Consider the following 15,110-nt stretch of genomic DNA (forward strand, 5'->3'; position numbering starts at 1 on the left):
AAACTTCTTTATTTACGATTGCGCCCTGTTGTTGGGAAAAGTATCCAATACGGAATGACCCTATCCCACTCTAAGGGTGATAGTACCTCAGCAACAACCGAATGCAAAGCTATTCAAGATTACTTCTTTATGAGATGTAAGAGAGGGGAGAAAGAGATCCACTAACCGTTGTCTTCCGCTAATGTTTGATCCAATCTTCTCTCCTTGCTGCTTGCTCCCAGCTCCTTGCTCTTTCACTGGCCCAGCTACACAAAGATCCTGCAAAAGCACAAGAAAGGGAAACTACAAGAAGCATACATCCATAATTGATTCAAGGATTAGAATAAATCAAATATACAAGCATCAATACGCCACAAAGACACATGCATATAGAAGAACCTCAAATGCTTTATTAATGGATGAAGTAAAGTTCTGAGAGTGTTACAACCATAAGAGGCCCAATCCAGCAACACCTCCCAGCAGAAAGAAATCTCCTCTTCACCTCCTTCAAAGCAATCACCCAATAGTTCTATACTCAAACCAACAGCACTTCCTTACATTCACCAGATTCCAGCCTCCCTAGACCTCATGAGAGAGCTCTATATATAGGATTTTTGGAGAAAGGATGAGTCAGCTTGAGTTTGGCATGAAGCTGACTAGTGTCCTCTCCCACTTCAGTTATACTTCAGTTCTTCAGTCCACTTGGAGTTTCTTGCTTCCACTTGGAGATCTAGATCCTCTTACTCATCACAAGGCGAATTCCCTGATCCAAGTGTCATTTTGGAAGCTTCCTGGGCATTTGACACCTTGCAGAATGACTGTGCCACTTGGCCAATCTCGCCCAGCGCAGGTAGCCTTCATTAGATTTGACATTCATCGCAGGTACAGAGTGGAGCAGTTGACATTCAGCGCAGATGCTCAGTGGAGCAGTTGACATGATCCAGAATTAGCTTGTTTTTGAGTGTTTTCAAGTGGAGAACTGATTTTTAGTGCTGTGGTTTGCTGACCTTGTTCCTCTAGGGGTAGGAACAACATGTTTAGGGAATTTGGATCCCTCGGATTATCGACATTTCATGCTTCATGCTGTAAGGCACAAAAATGTCTATAACAGTTGCCCCCTAAAGTATGAGGTCATTTATCGGGTGAAATGCTTTATCAGGAGGATCCGAAGTTCATTCAATCACTGAGAGGTGCCCTGTAATAAAATACAATACAATACATTATTTTTTCATTCTGCTTTCATGATCTAGCTGAGGCGGGCATTCCCATGCTCAGCTTTATAAATTCATTTTGGTACATAGAACAGACGATCGTCTGATGGTAGACTGATAATTCTCTGCTGAAATTATCATCCTTTGAGTAGGATGATCATCTGCTGCAATGATGTACATATCAAATGTCTTTATATTTCCTGAATATATATCGCAGCCCGGATGGATGAAACTAGATCCGGGGTCTTCAAACTCGTTCGATCTTCACTCTAAGTACAAGTCGATCCATGTGAGAATTGCGTTGAAGTCGAACATGGAAAGACATCGCTTGATTACCGGTCAATAATGTAAACCGTTAACAAGCGCGAGAGGAATCACCAATAATGACAATGACCCTCAAGGTACTGCAGTACAATTCACGTGGTGTGAATAAAGGACTTGGCGTCGAACACCACGCAAAATCTTATGGTCGAAGGTCATTGACGTATACCTGCCGCCGGAAGTGAGAAACTTGCCATTGAGGCATGCAAGCTTCAAAGTACTGAGGGGGTTGTTCCTAGATCAACTTCTTGGATAATGAGCTGAAGTCGACAAGAAGCGATCCGTCAAAGGAGGGCCTTAATGAATCCCACATCAGTGACACGGAACGGAGCTAATGATTTTAGTGGAGGTGAAAACAATCTGTGAAATATGATTCAGGGTGGCGATCATGGGTGGATGAAGGATAATGTATGGCAGTGGATGGGACACGGTTGACTCTTTCTGAACAACATCTCTTGAACATATAACGACACTGATGTGATGGATCGGTAGCATTACCCCAAATGCGGATGGTTTGGCGAGGACCATGGTGATGAGACCGGTGAATGAAACAACCCAACCCGATGTGATACGGAGGACAAAGTGTCATGTTCAAGAGCGACTTGCTACCATTAAAGCTTTGAGGTTCTCCCAATTTTTCCCCAGTCATTTCTGACCAGTACCTCTTTATTTTTGTCAAGCTTGAGGAGGATAACATATGCTTGTTCTATAACCTGCCCTTCGGGCAAGCCCATCGCTATGTTTTAACGAGCTTAGCGATAGGGAAACTCGTTCTCGTCTAAAGACAAGTTTGTCGCTATTTAATCATTTTAACGAGTCTAACGACAAAAAAAACTCGGTCCTTTTCAATTTTAGAGAGTCTGAAAAGGTACAGAAAGTTAACTCCATAATTCCTTTTTCGTCATCTAATCCCTTAAGTCCGAAAAAGTATAAAACAATACAGAAGGGATGAGTTTTCGATAACTTTAACGAGCCGAATAAAACACGCGCTCGACCTTTTTGTGTAATAATCCCTCAAGTCCAAAAAGATTAAAATCTAGAGGAGGGATAGCTCTCCCGGTCACTTTAACGAGCTGGAAGGCCAAAACTCGGCAAACTTTTCATATTTTACGAGTCAGATGAAAAGAGCTCAAAGAAGACTCGTCTTTTGAGGAACGAGTGATAAACAGGGATAGCAGCAGATTCCAGGTACAGGTTGGAATTTTCCAATCACGGCAGTGTCACAAGGATGGCTAGGTGAAATCACTCTTCGCAGCTGTTCCTCAAAATACGTAAACAATCATATGGAGGTGAACGATTGGCCAAATGGAATGGAGGTGGCGGGTGCAAACACGACCAAGGCTTTTTATGGCTAATAAATTTACGATCACAATGGTTATTTACCGGGACTGGGTTCATTTTTTAAAGAGCTTGAATGCGCCAAAACACTGCTCAATGCTTATGTTTATTTTTTAACGAGAATGAATTCCGCGTTAAAACTGCTCGGATCTCGCTTTTCTATTTTTTAACGAGCATAAATTCCGCGGTAAAACTGCTCGATAATACCAGTCATAAGATAAGAAATGTCTCCTGTGAGATAGCTATTTTTTATGGAGCTTTATCTCACGAAGCTATGCTCCTCATATCCTTTCTTTATGCAAGTTTGGAAACGGCTAATCCTACGAGTTTAAAGGGTTAGACCTACAGGTTTAAAGGGAGGACCTAAAAATTTAAAAAAAATAAATAGTCGTCCCTTGCTTGCACTCCAAAAGGTTGCATGCCCCCAGGTGTAAGGTATAATTTCAAGGCTGCCCCTACTTATCCGATAAAACATTTGTTTTAAAGGGTGAGGCTTGCCTCTTTCTGGTTACCCAAAGATTGTTTTGTTAACACCATCAAACAAAAACATCTCCTCGGCACTGTCTACCGAAGTAGACAATGGTGAATGACCCTGTTCCGTCAAACACATAAGCTTGACAAAAGAATCCTGTTCTAGAACAACCCCTCTTCCATCCACGGACGGGGTACGGACTAGTCATATTCTCCCGCAGAAATTCTACCTTATACCCAAAGTTTCCTCTGCCCGAAGCAGACCAGGATGCATGCCCCTTGGGTTCTAGTCCCATCTTTCCGAATCACTCGCACTCATCGGGAAGGAGGACTGGGGGTGGAGACATTTCTTGGGTGAATAGACCATTGAGGGTTGGTATGTGACTATTTGCGATGCGTGATCCCGGAAATGAAAGTTGGTCTACGAGCTTGACCATTCTTCCTTCGTGTGGAAAACACATTACTCTAAAGAGTGAGGAGACTATAGCTCCCATGCAATATATATAGTCTCGTCCAAGGAGTAGGTTATAATCCAAGGGTCCTTCAATGACCATCACGTTCATTTGAACGGTCTTCCCTTTCAATGTAACAGGCACATTGGGGAGGATCCCTAATGGTCGACTGGTTCCTTTATCAAAACCCGAGAGATTTCTTATCTCAGGCAAAAGCTCCGGGGAACCCAGTGCTTTCCAAGCAATAGAGGAAAGGATACTCACAGATGCCCCTTCATCAATGATAGTTCCAGCCATTACCATCCTGTAAATTTGGACGATGATTCTGAATGGTATACTGGCTGGTAACCGGGGTCTGCCTAGTTGGTTCCAATCAAAGGACACAACCAGGTTGCTTGGTGGTGGGACCGAATACACGGCCGGATATGACCCTGACGATGTTCCTTCCTGCGATAAAGGAATGGGCGCATTGCCCTGATGCTCATCAGAATCTGTGTTGATGAAAAGAATCTGGATGGTGTCATCCTTATTCTCTTCAGTGAGGGTGTCATTTGAAGATGAATCTTCATTGACGGTGTCATTTGAAGATGAAACCTCTGAAGGCGGAACCGGGTCAACTGCCGTATCGACCTTTAGACTTTCGTCTGGCCTGGATTCAATAGGTTCATTTTCAATGACTGACACTTCAGCTAACCACTTGAGTGGGGTAGCTGTATTTTCAACCAACGAAGGACTTGGCACGAGTTTTTTGTATCCAGGAGGAAGCATTACCGGTGAAACCGGACGATCTTCCAAAACTCTCTTCGCTCCGTCTAAGAAGGGACAACGGTGGATGGCATGATCGCCTTCACACAGTCTGCAGGGGGATCTTGCTCCCCCTCTTTGTTTTGAACCTTCACCTTCGCTGGTTGACGGTAAGCAATCAACATGGCTATCAGAGGTTGATGCCCCCGAATTGTGCAAACGAGGGGACCAGTCCCTTAGTATCCGGGGAATACAGGGACAATCTCTATGGAAGTGGTCTCCTCTACATATGACACATGGCGATTTAGGCCCGGTCTGTGCTGTGTGTGGATTTTTGTCAGATGTCTTTTGCTTGCCCCCAATCGCCTTAGGCTCCTTCTTCTTCTTCTCCTTCTTCTTCTTCTCCTTCTTCCCCATGGGAGCTTGGCTTTTGCCGGCTCTACCTTGCGAAGATGAAGGATTAGAGGAAGAGTTAGAGGAAGTAGAAGGCTGGTGGGCAGCTCTAGACTGATCTAACTGTTGACTCGACTGTTCAGGAACCATGGTGTTCTGAACTACATTGGTTGAGAATAGCCAGATTGGCAGGCCAATTGTCAGTCCTGGAAGCGACAATGTGGCCATGTGGGGCGCACCAACTTCTCCCCAAGAGGAGAAAGGACTAGGATTTCCATCCTGTGGAATTCCTTGGTTGGGGCGTTCCATGTTCTCAACCTACAGATCAACGCGGGAATTGGAGGTGATTATGTTCCGTTTAAAATAAATTTTATAACGACGCTTTAGACACAACTTGCTTTTTCACTTTTTAAGAGTCGAGAAAAAGCTAAAGATGACTCTAGTCTCCTTCGATGTTTTAACGAGCCCGAAGTGACAAATGCTCGGATGGACTTTTTCAGTTATAGAGTTTGAAAAAGGCCAAAAGAAACTGCTCTGGAATTCTAGGCAGAGGGTGTGCCAAACTTTTCGCAAAACCACAGAATACGTTTTACGGTACGAGTGGTCGATCTTCGTGAATGCTGTGTTCACTGCATTGCAATCAGTAGGGCGGCCGACACGGTTTCCTATTGGATAAAGGCTTTGTTCCTATAGGGGTCTCCCAATATATACGCGACGGTACGTGGGAGCACAAGTCCATATTGATACTTATCGCTTCACCGTGGAGGAATCACCCAACCACTCAACGCTAAGATATCACGTTTAACGACGCCGGAACACGTCTCTAGCTTAGACCTCTATGTGTTTGCGTTATGTTTCAATGCGTTGTTATGTAAATTCAATTTATTTTAAGGTTGATCTTGTTTAGCAGTTTGCCTTTATGGATCACCACGAGATGTATGATAACACTCCTAAATGCAGTCTAAGATGATAAGCAAGCTTTTCAATCTTTCAACTTTGAAAATCTTTAACTACTGAGGGAAAAGAAAGATAACATCTTTTCACACAGATCATAGAGCACACACTAATGCACTTTTTCCTAAATCCACATGCAAACTGTCATAATGCACATGCACAATGCAAGTATTTCTTTTCTCTTTCTTAATGTTTGTGCGACACAAAAAGAAAGCTGTTGTATAACTTTGAATTTAATTTCAAGTGAAAGCAAACAAGCTTGTCCAAAATCGAAAGACACCTTAAGGTTTACTTGTTTCGACACTAGAAATATATAAATTTAAACCAAATGACGAAAGTAAAAGCTCAATCAGCTATGAACAGCCAACAAACTAACTCTTAAGATCAAAACGACACTTTATCACAGGTCTAGATCTAAGAGGTCACAGCAAGACTAGTTCACTTTCGTTATGGGAAACTGTAAATGATACAAGAAATACACAAAGAACAAACACAGTTTCTTTATACAACCGAGGCGGAATAGTGGCAAGGAAAGTTGGTTTCAGATAGGCACATTGACTGGTAACAGGCAGCAAAAACAAGGGTGAAAACAGGGCAAGAAACAGCAGGAAACCCTAGTAGCACAAGGCAAGACTGGTCCAGCGCAGGTGGGACACTGTCTGTTTGACCTTCAGCGCAGGTAGCCCCTTCGGGAACTGCGCTGAAATGCAGACAGCCTTCACAGCAGTTGCACTGAAGAACGAAACTTTCGTTTCTCTTGGTTTCCGGGTCACAGATTGCTCAAAAATTCACAGTTTTTGGCCAAATCAGAAGCTATCAGTCAAGTACACACTAAGGGATGACAAGGAGGATGAAAAGCTATCACTAAGAGCTTATTAGAGTCCTTGTGGATCAGATCTTCAAATCATAAACTTGCCCAGAAACTGAGCTAGAGTAGTTGCCCTCTACTTTGCATTTGAAAGATCCAAATGCAGTTCGATTCGGTACTCCCTTTGTTTATGAAATGAATAGCAAAAACACAAACAACCAACAAGATACGATCCCCAGTGGAGTCGCCAATTTGTTGTTGGGAAAAGTATCCAATACGGAATGACCCTATCCCACTCTAAGGGTGATAGTACCTCAGCAACAACCGAATGCAAAGCTATTCAAGATTACTTGTTTATGAGATGTAAGAGAGGGGAGAAAGAGATCCACTAACCGTTGTCTTTCGCTAATGTTTGATCCAATCTTCTCTCCTTGCTGCTTGCTCCCAGCTCCTTGCTCTTTCACTGGCCCAGCTACACAAAGATCCTGCAAAAGCACAAGAAAGGGAAACTACAAGAAGCATACATCCATAATTGATTCAAGGATTAGAATAAATCAAATATACAAGCATCAATACGCCACAAAGACACATGCATATAGAAGAACCTCAAATGCTTTATTAATGGATGAAGTAAAGTTCTGAGAGTGTTACAACCATAAGAGGCCCAATCCAGCAACACCTCCCAGCAGAAAGAAATCTCCTCTTCACCTCCTTCAAAGCAATCACCCAATAGTTCTATACTCAAACCAACAGCACTTCCTTACATTCATCAGATTCCAGCCTCCCTAGACCTCATGAGAGAGCTCTATATATAGGAGTTTTGGAGAAAGGATGAGTCAGCTTGAGTTTGGCATGAAGCTGACTAGTGTCCTCTCCCACTTCAGTTATACTTCAGTTCTTGAGTCCACTTGGAGTTTCTTGCTTCCACTTGGAGATCTAGATCCTCTTACTCATCACAAGGCGAATTCCCTGATCCAAGTGTCATTTTGGAAGCTTCCTGGGCATTTGAAACCTTGCAGAATGACTGTGCCACTTGGACAATCTCGCCCAGTGCAGGTAGCCTTCATTAGATTTGACATTCAGCGCAGGTACAGAGTGGAGCAGTTGACATTCAGCGCAGATGCTCAGTGGAGCAGTTGACATGATCCAGAATTAGCTTGTTTTTGAGTGTTTTCAGGTGGAGAACTGATTTTTAGTGCTGTGGTTTGCTGACCTTGTTCCTCTAGGGGTAGGAACAACATGTTTAGGGACTTTGGATCCCTCGGATTATCGACATTTCATGCTTCATGCTGTAAGGCACAAAAATGTCTATAACACGCCCAACGACTTCACTTGGGATTTCCGCCCATGAAAATTATTTTAACCTCATTTGCACGTAGTTTGAGGAGATCGAGGAACCAGGAGCAGGCATGAATTTCAAGGTAGGAGGACACTATGCACACAGTTCGAGGAAACATTTTGCAGGAGGGGTGAAATTTCATGTTGTCAGATTTTGACAAATTTTATATGGATTCAACACTTCTCGTCGCCACGAACGCAATGGCGTTGTCCATGTCTCCATCAGAGTTCTGCATTTTTGGCCATTTTTTAGTTTGCAGGTGGAACCATGATTGCTGCAAAAATAGGGAGTGGAACCATGAGCCTTGAAATTTTCCTGAAGAGGTAATTTTTCTCCATGTCGGAATATAGTCAAGTTTATACCTGTTTTTCACGGTTTTCCACAGGGATCACAATGGCGAGGTCAGATTTTCCTTTTGAGTTGCAGATTTCTAGTCCACCCATGGAGTAGAATCTTCGAGGAATCTAGGGGGAATCTAAAAGATTCCTTGAGCCCCAGATTCTCAACTTCTAAGAAATAAAAAATTGGACAGTCGATTTTGCACTATTCGACGTCAAAAATATGATGGTGCATTCAGATTTCTCATTCTCTCATTCTATTATTCATATACTTTTCTAACTGTAATGGAGGTGTCAACATCCATGTGCGAGAAGTCATGCGATTAATGCTGTGAGATCGATGGTCTAAACAACTTCAGTAGTTTGACATCCGCTTCTTCATATGGCCCTTGGTTGTGAGGTATATGCAGTGTTCATGTACTTATTTTGCTATGCATTGTGCTACACAGGTCCTTGATTGATATTTGATGTGGGATCCTGTATCTTACTCATTTTTATGATTCTTGCTTGATGTGACAGGGAATCGTCTATGTGATGTACTTGTTGTCATGATTCATCATGTTGTGTCTTGAGATCCCTTTGTTGTATGTTGATGGGATACTCATGTGTCACCATGCATGTTTGCATTGAGATCCATTTTATGCCATGTTGGCAGGAAGCTCATCATGCATGAGTTTGTGTCATACTGATAGGAGTCTTTTGACTAAGAGTTCCTGTAGTGGAACATATCTTAGAGCCACTCCTCCGTGAGGGAATTTTCCTTGTATGATAGCGACATCATCTCTATGTACATTACCACTATTGAAAGCACTTAATGCAACGGCTGACACAATCTTGACACTGAGGCCTGGAGACGTAGTCCCCCCTGGACAAACTTCGTTATCAACGCTTATGTTTTCATGTGTTGATGATTGTCTTGTTCCTCTTCTTTACAGCATGCAGATGTATTCATCTATGTTCATTTAAGATGCAATTTAACACATCACGAAAGTAAAAGGTCTTGGAAGGGTCCTTCGTTACACTCAGACCTGGATCATGTGGTATCACAGCGGTCTTTGCGTTGATGTGAATTGCAGTGTGAACAATGGAATGTAAAGCGGCAGAGGATGAAAAAGTGATGTACGAAACCATGCTCAACATTTCCAAAAGATTGGAAATAATGTATGAAACTCTACAGAAAGAGACAAAGGAAAAGGAGCGATTGCAGTTTCAATTGAAATCCATGGAAGAGGCCCTGGAAGAACTGAAGCACAATAACCAAAGTCTTCAAACAGAGAACGTTGAATTGAAGATGCTTCTACATGAAGAGAAAGAGGAGAAACATAGTCTACTATGATAGCTAGAAGCAAAGGACGAGGTCCTGGAAAAGTTGCAGCGTGACCCATGTGAGGTAAAAAGTAGTTCTCCAAATTCATGTATGTTTCCTGATGATGATTTCGCTATTTTTGAAAATCATACCACAGGAATTGGCTCCAAACTGTTGAAGAAAATGGGGTATGAAGGAAATGGCTTAGGCATTAATGGCCAAGGCATTGTCAACCCCATCAAAGTAGAAGAATTACCCCGTCAGGCAAGACTTGGGTATGTCAGAAAATAAGTTGGGGAATGCGCCAAGACAGCTAGAAAACCAACAACAACGAATGATGAGAAACCCTCATCAGTTCTTTCCAAATCGAAAGAGGAGGTAAAAAATGTTGATTTCCTTTCAGATTCATCTTCACATAGTATGACTTCTGTTGGAGATTTGGAGATCCCAATTACAGGGACAAACATGACGCTCCTTACAAGGATGAGGCACGAGGAGGAAGAATAACTTGATGTTAATAACCAAGGCATAACTCAACCTTTGGAGGTTGTGCACGAACATCGATTCGCAGGATCGAGATACACTAAATGAGAGTGCTCGAAGGTGTCAAATTCATCTGAGACATCGTTGAAATCATCGAGGAAAGAGAATGATGGGAACACATCCCCATCATCCCACGGCGGTGCCCATTGCAGGGAGAGAGCTGAGGCAAGCTCTCATCGCCATACTGACATCAGAGACAGCAAGGGAAGGTATAACCACTTTCCATCTTCGAATGTTCATTTCGATTACGATCATGTTGTTAATAATGAGCATAAAACATGGAATCGAAAAACATGCACCTTTTGTGGATTACGTAACCATACATTTTCTAAGTGTTGGAAAAGAATGGCAGCACACAAAAGGATGATGCATGAAAGACCCTTTAAACAGCATGTAAAGAGACAGGTTAAGAAAATCTGGAGGAAGAAGATGTATTGCAATCATTGCAATAAAAGTTGCCATCAAAGAGCCACTTGACGGAGGCTCCATCCAAAGCAGCACCTTAAAGACAAAGCGTCGGTGCAGGAACTAGGTGAAACAATTGTTCGACAAGCAAAACCGCCACAAGGAGGTGACCCATTCACATTGATAAGTGAAAAATTGTTTTTAGATATGTTATCTTGTCATGGTCGTGCTTTTGTAAATCATTTGTTGCATTTTAAAATGTAAAAGTGATGATGTGTTTCTATCACTTGTTTAGCAACAATGATGTTTGGTCTTATTTTGAGTTTCATGATAAACTGTGAAAGTGAAGTTGTGTTTCCATCACTTGTCAAAGAAAATAGTGTTGGCCTTATCTTTGCAAATCATGTGTTGCAGTGATGATGTGTTTTCCATCACTTGTTGGAGCAAAAATGATATGTTGGCCTTGTTTTCGTAGCTGGAGTATTGCGTCCATCTTGTTGTAAACTTGACCACTGAGTATGTGTTATAAACTCGTGGCAAGTGTGGGACGTTTCGGTCATTAGTTGGTCATGATAGTCAAGCATGTAATTTTCAAAACAATGTACTACAAGTTGCAGAGGTAGCAAGTGTTGGCTTGTTCCTTAAGACTCTGAAGAACAAAGGTGAAGGAGATGGAAGCGAGACCTTTTCAGGACGCTTGTGATGCTGACAGAGTATAGAGAAGTTGCAGATTATTGTTCATGCTTTTGGAGGACCAAAATCTCCTCAGTGGGGAGGATTGATCCAAGTGGCACCAGAGAAACACACAAAAAAAGGACTCAGGGAAGCTCAAAAATCAAAGTAATCAGAATGCTTTCGAACCAAACCAGAGCATAGATCTCATCATCCTGATTGTGGAGGTGTGAACGGTTCGTCAATCCGAGTCCGTATGCGAAAGTTAGAAGCAGTCAAAGTTGGGTTGACTTTTTAATGACTGTGTAGGCTTAAGGAGGCCACAATTTGGAATTTTTCCGGCCACTAGATTCCGACCAACCTAGGCTAGATTCTGGGCAAAATTGTGGGGTTGTTAAAATCACTTCTACGACTAAAATTTGAATCTCAAAAAAATGTGTTTTGTTATTAAATAAACAAAAAATATATATAATAAAAGGGGGTGGGGGCCACCACCCCCATGAAACAATGCTCTATTAAAAGAGAGGTCGACAGAAGTTGAACCCGCCCAGCCACATGGGTCGGTCCACCGGGCGGCCCCATAACCAACCCTTCATTAAAGCATCAACCAAATAATTAACATGCCTCCAACAAAAAATGAACGCGCCAATAGTTGCAAGGGTTTTGGGGCGAGCCGCCAAATGTAGGCCTACCCCCGAAACAACCATATGCATTTGTTATTAAAAAAACAATAATATATTAAAATCAAAGGGGTGGGGTTTGACCACCCGACCCCTCCTCAACAAACTTCTTTATTTACCATTGCGCCCAACGACTTCACTTGGGATTTCCGCCCATGAAAATTATTTTAACCTCATTTGCACGTAGTTCGACGAGATGGAGGAACCAGGAGTAGGCATGAATTTCGAGATAGGAGGACACTATGCATGTAGTTCGAGGCAGCATTTTGCAGGAGTGGTGAAATTTCATGTTGTTAGATTTTGACAAATTTTATATGGATTCAGCAATTCTCGTCGCCACGAACGCAAAGGCACTGTCTGTGTCTCCATCAAAGTTCTGCATTTTTTAGCCATTTTCAGTTTTCAAGTGGAACCATTATCGCTGCAAAAATAGGGAGCGGAACCATGAGCCTTGAAATTTCCCTGAGGAGGTATTTTTTCTCCATGTCGGAATATAGTCAAGTTTATACCTGTTTTTCACGGTTTTCTGCAAGGATCACAATGGCGAGGTCAGATTTTCCTTTTGAGTTGAAAATTTCTAGTCCACCCATGGAGCAGAATCTTTAAGGAATCTAGGGGTAATCTAAAATATTCCTTGAGCCCCAAATTCTCAACTTCTCAAAATTCAAAAATTGGACAGTCGATTTTCCACTATTCTACGTCACAAATCTAATGGTGCATTCAGATTTCTCATTCTCTCATTCTATTCTTCAGCCACTTTTCTAAGTGGAATGCAGGTGTCAACATCCATGTCTGAGTAGTCATGCGATTGATGCTGCGAGATCGATGGTCCGAACAACTTCAGCAGTTTGACATCTGCTTCTTCAGATGGCCCTTGGTTGTGAGGTATATGTAGTGTTCATGTACTTCTTTTGCTATGCATTGTGCTACACAGGTCCTTGATTTATGTTTGATGTGGGATCCTATTTCTTACTCAGTTTTATGATTCCTGGTTGATGTGACACGGAATCGTCTATGTGATGTACTTGTTGTCATGATTCATCATGTTGTGTCTTGAGATCCCTTTGTTGTATGTTGATGGGATGCTCATGTGTCGCCATGCATGTTTGCATTGATATCCCTTTTATGCCATGTTGGCGGGAAGCTCATCATGCATGAGTTTGTGTCATATTGATAGGAGTCTTTTGACTGAGAGTTCCTGTAGTGGAACATCTCTTAGAGCCACTCCTTCGTGAGGGAATTTTCCTTGTATGATAGTGACATCATCTCTATGTACATTACCACTATTGACAGCACTTAATGCAGTGGCCTACACCATCTTGACACCAGGGCCCAGCGACGTAGTCCCTCCTGGACGACATTATCAACGCTTATGTTTTCATGTGTTGATGATTGTCTTGTTCCTCTTCTTTACAGCATGTAGATGTATTCATCTATGTTCATTTAAGATGCAATTTAACACATCATAAAAGTAAAAGTTCTTGGAAGGGTCCTTCGTTACACCCGGACCTGGATCACAGGGAGAAGATCTCTGATAGGCGGGACACTGCCAAGGAAATCTGCTGGAAAATAAGCTTAAAAACACATTATTGGAATCATAGGGGGTTGCTATTTCCTGGAAATATCATATTAGCTTGAAGGGGACTGGAGGTTGGTCCAAGGTTGGGTGGATCAATGTTGTCTCAAGCACGATTTCTAGACTAAATTGCAGCTTATAGGTTATGAATATTATTGTTAGTTTCACTATGAATTTAGATTTAATTTTTAACTTCTGTATGAGTATGTTCTCAGTAATTTTATTCTTTTTTTAAGAAGATAAATTCCACCTATGAGGATTTAACTACGATTCTATGTATGCTACATATTTATTGTTTTGGTTAGGAGAATATAAAGTTTATCGCATGTAGGAGTACCACAACAAAGGTAGGGAGATATCAGGGTAGTCTTTCGCCTACAGTTGGATTTTGGGGTTAGATTAGGAGCGAATTGACATGCAGAGTGGAAATAACCCTCTGCAGCAACACCCGAGTGGGTGGGAAAGGTTAGATCGAGAGGTTAGGTGGAATCCATAGAAATTATTTCACCTTGCCCCAGCAGAAACCTCATCTAAATGGTAACCCAAATTTTATTGGAAGAGATCCCATATCATACTATCGCATCAAAATAGAAATTAATAGGAAGTAAGATGTGGTATGTTCGTTACAAAATGTTATCATAATCTAGGAATGTTAATTCCAAAAACACCAAGCCATTTACCTCCTTTCTCCTCACAAGGTAGTGTCAATCCTCAGGGAACCAAACTCTATTTGTTGTCTATAGATTAATTCTATTTGTTGACTATAGATTGATTCTATTTGTTGACTGTAGATTAATTCTATTCGCTGACTGTAGATTAATTCTATTTTTGACTGTAGATTAATTCTATTTACTAGTTGTAAATTAATTGGGGTAATAACTTTCATTACTAATTGTAGATTCTATAGCATGATAACTTTAATTTACCGATGGTGAGTTTCTCTGCGTAGTATATTGTTGAGCATACACAAAAGTGACACTAGAAGAAACATGAGGGTTGGAAAATAAAGGCAAAAACATGCCTAGAAAGGATGCTTCTTAACTCTGGAAACACAAGGCAGGTGCATATGAATCCAAAGAATAAATTACCCTAGAAGGGCATACACAACCATACCCACACTCACAGAAATGCAGTTCCTCTTTTAAAGTAGACATGACTGCATAACCAAAGGTAGATTAAAATTCTAAACTTAAAATGGGCCTGTAATGACAAACATTATAGTATAGGAGAGAGAAAACTTAGTAATAAGAGAGAGAATTAATCTGATTACAGGTAGAGAGCGTAGCTTATGCCTATGATAAATTTCTAGCCTATATACAAAGGGTGAATAGTTATACAAGTTAACTAAGCAGAGAGAATGACATACGCTCAGACACATAAAGGAGATGTAATTAAGAAATAGGAAGTGTGACTCATGCTAATCCAACCTTCACCTTTATAAGGTAATGAAATGAATATTCATTCTAGATAAGTAGTCCGAGAGAAAGATACATTCTTATCATCATTTTGCAAAAAAAGCAGAAGTCGACATTTATTCAAGATAATCAATCCAAGAGAAAGATACATTCTTATCATCATTT

The sequence above is a fragment of the Pinus tabuliformis genome, chromosome 2_2, assembly GCF_031772625.1.
Source record: "Pinus tabuliformis cultivar Carrire ecotype Pingquan chromosome 2_2, CPIR1, whole genome shotgun sequence".
In the NCBI taxonomy this organism is placed as follows: Eukaryota; Viridiplantae; Streptophyta; class Pinopsida; order Pinales; family Pinaceae; genus Pinus; species Pinus tabuliformis.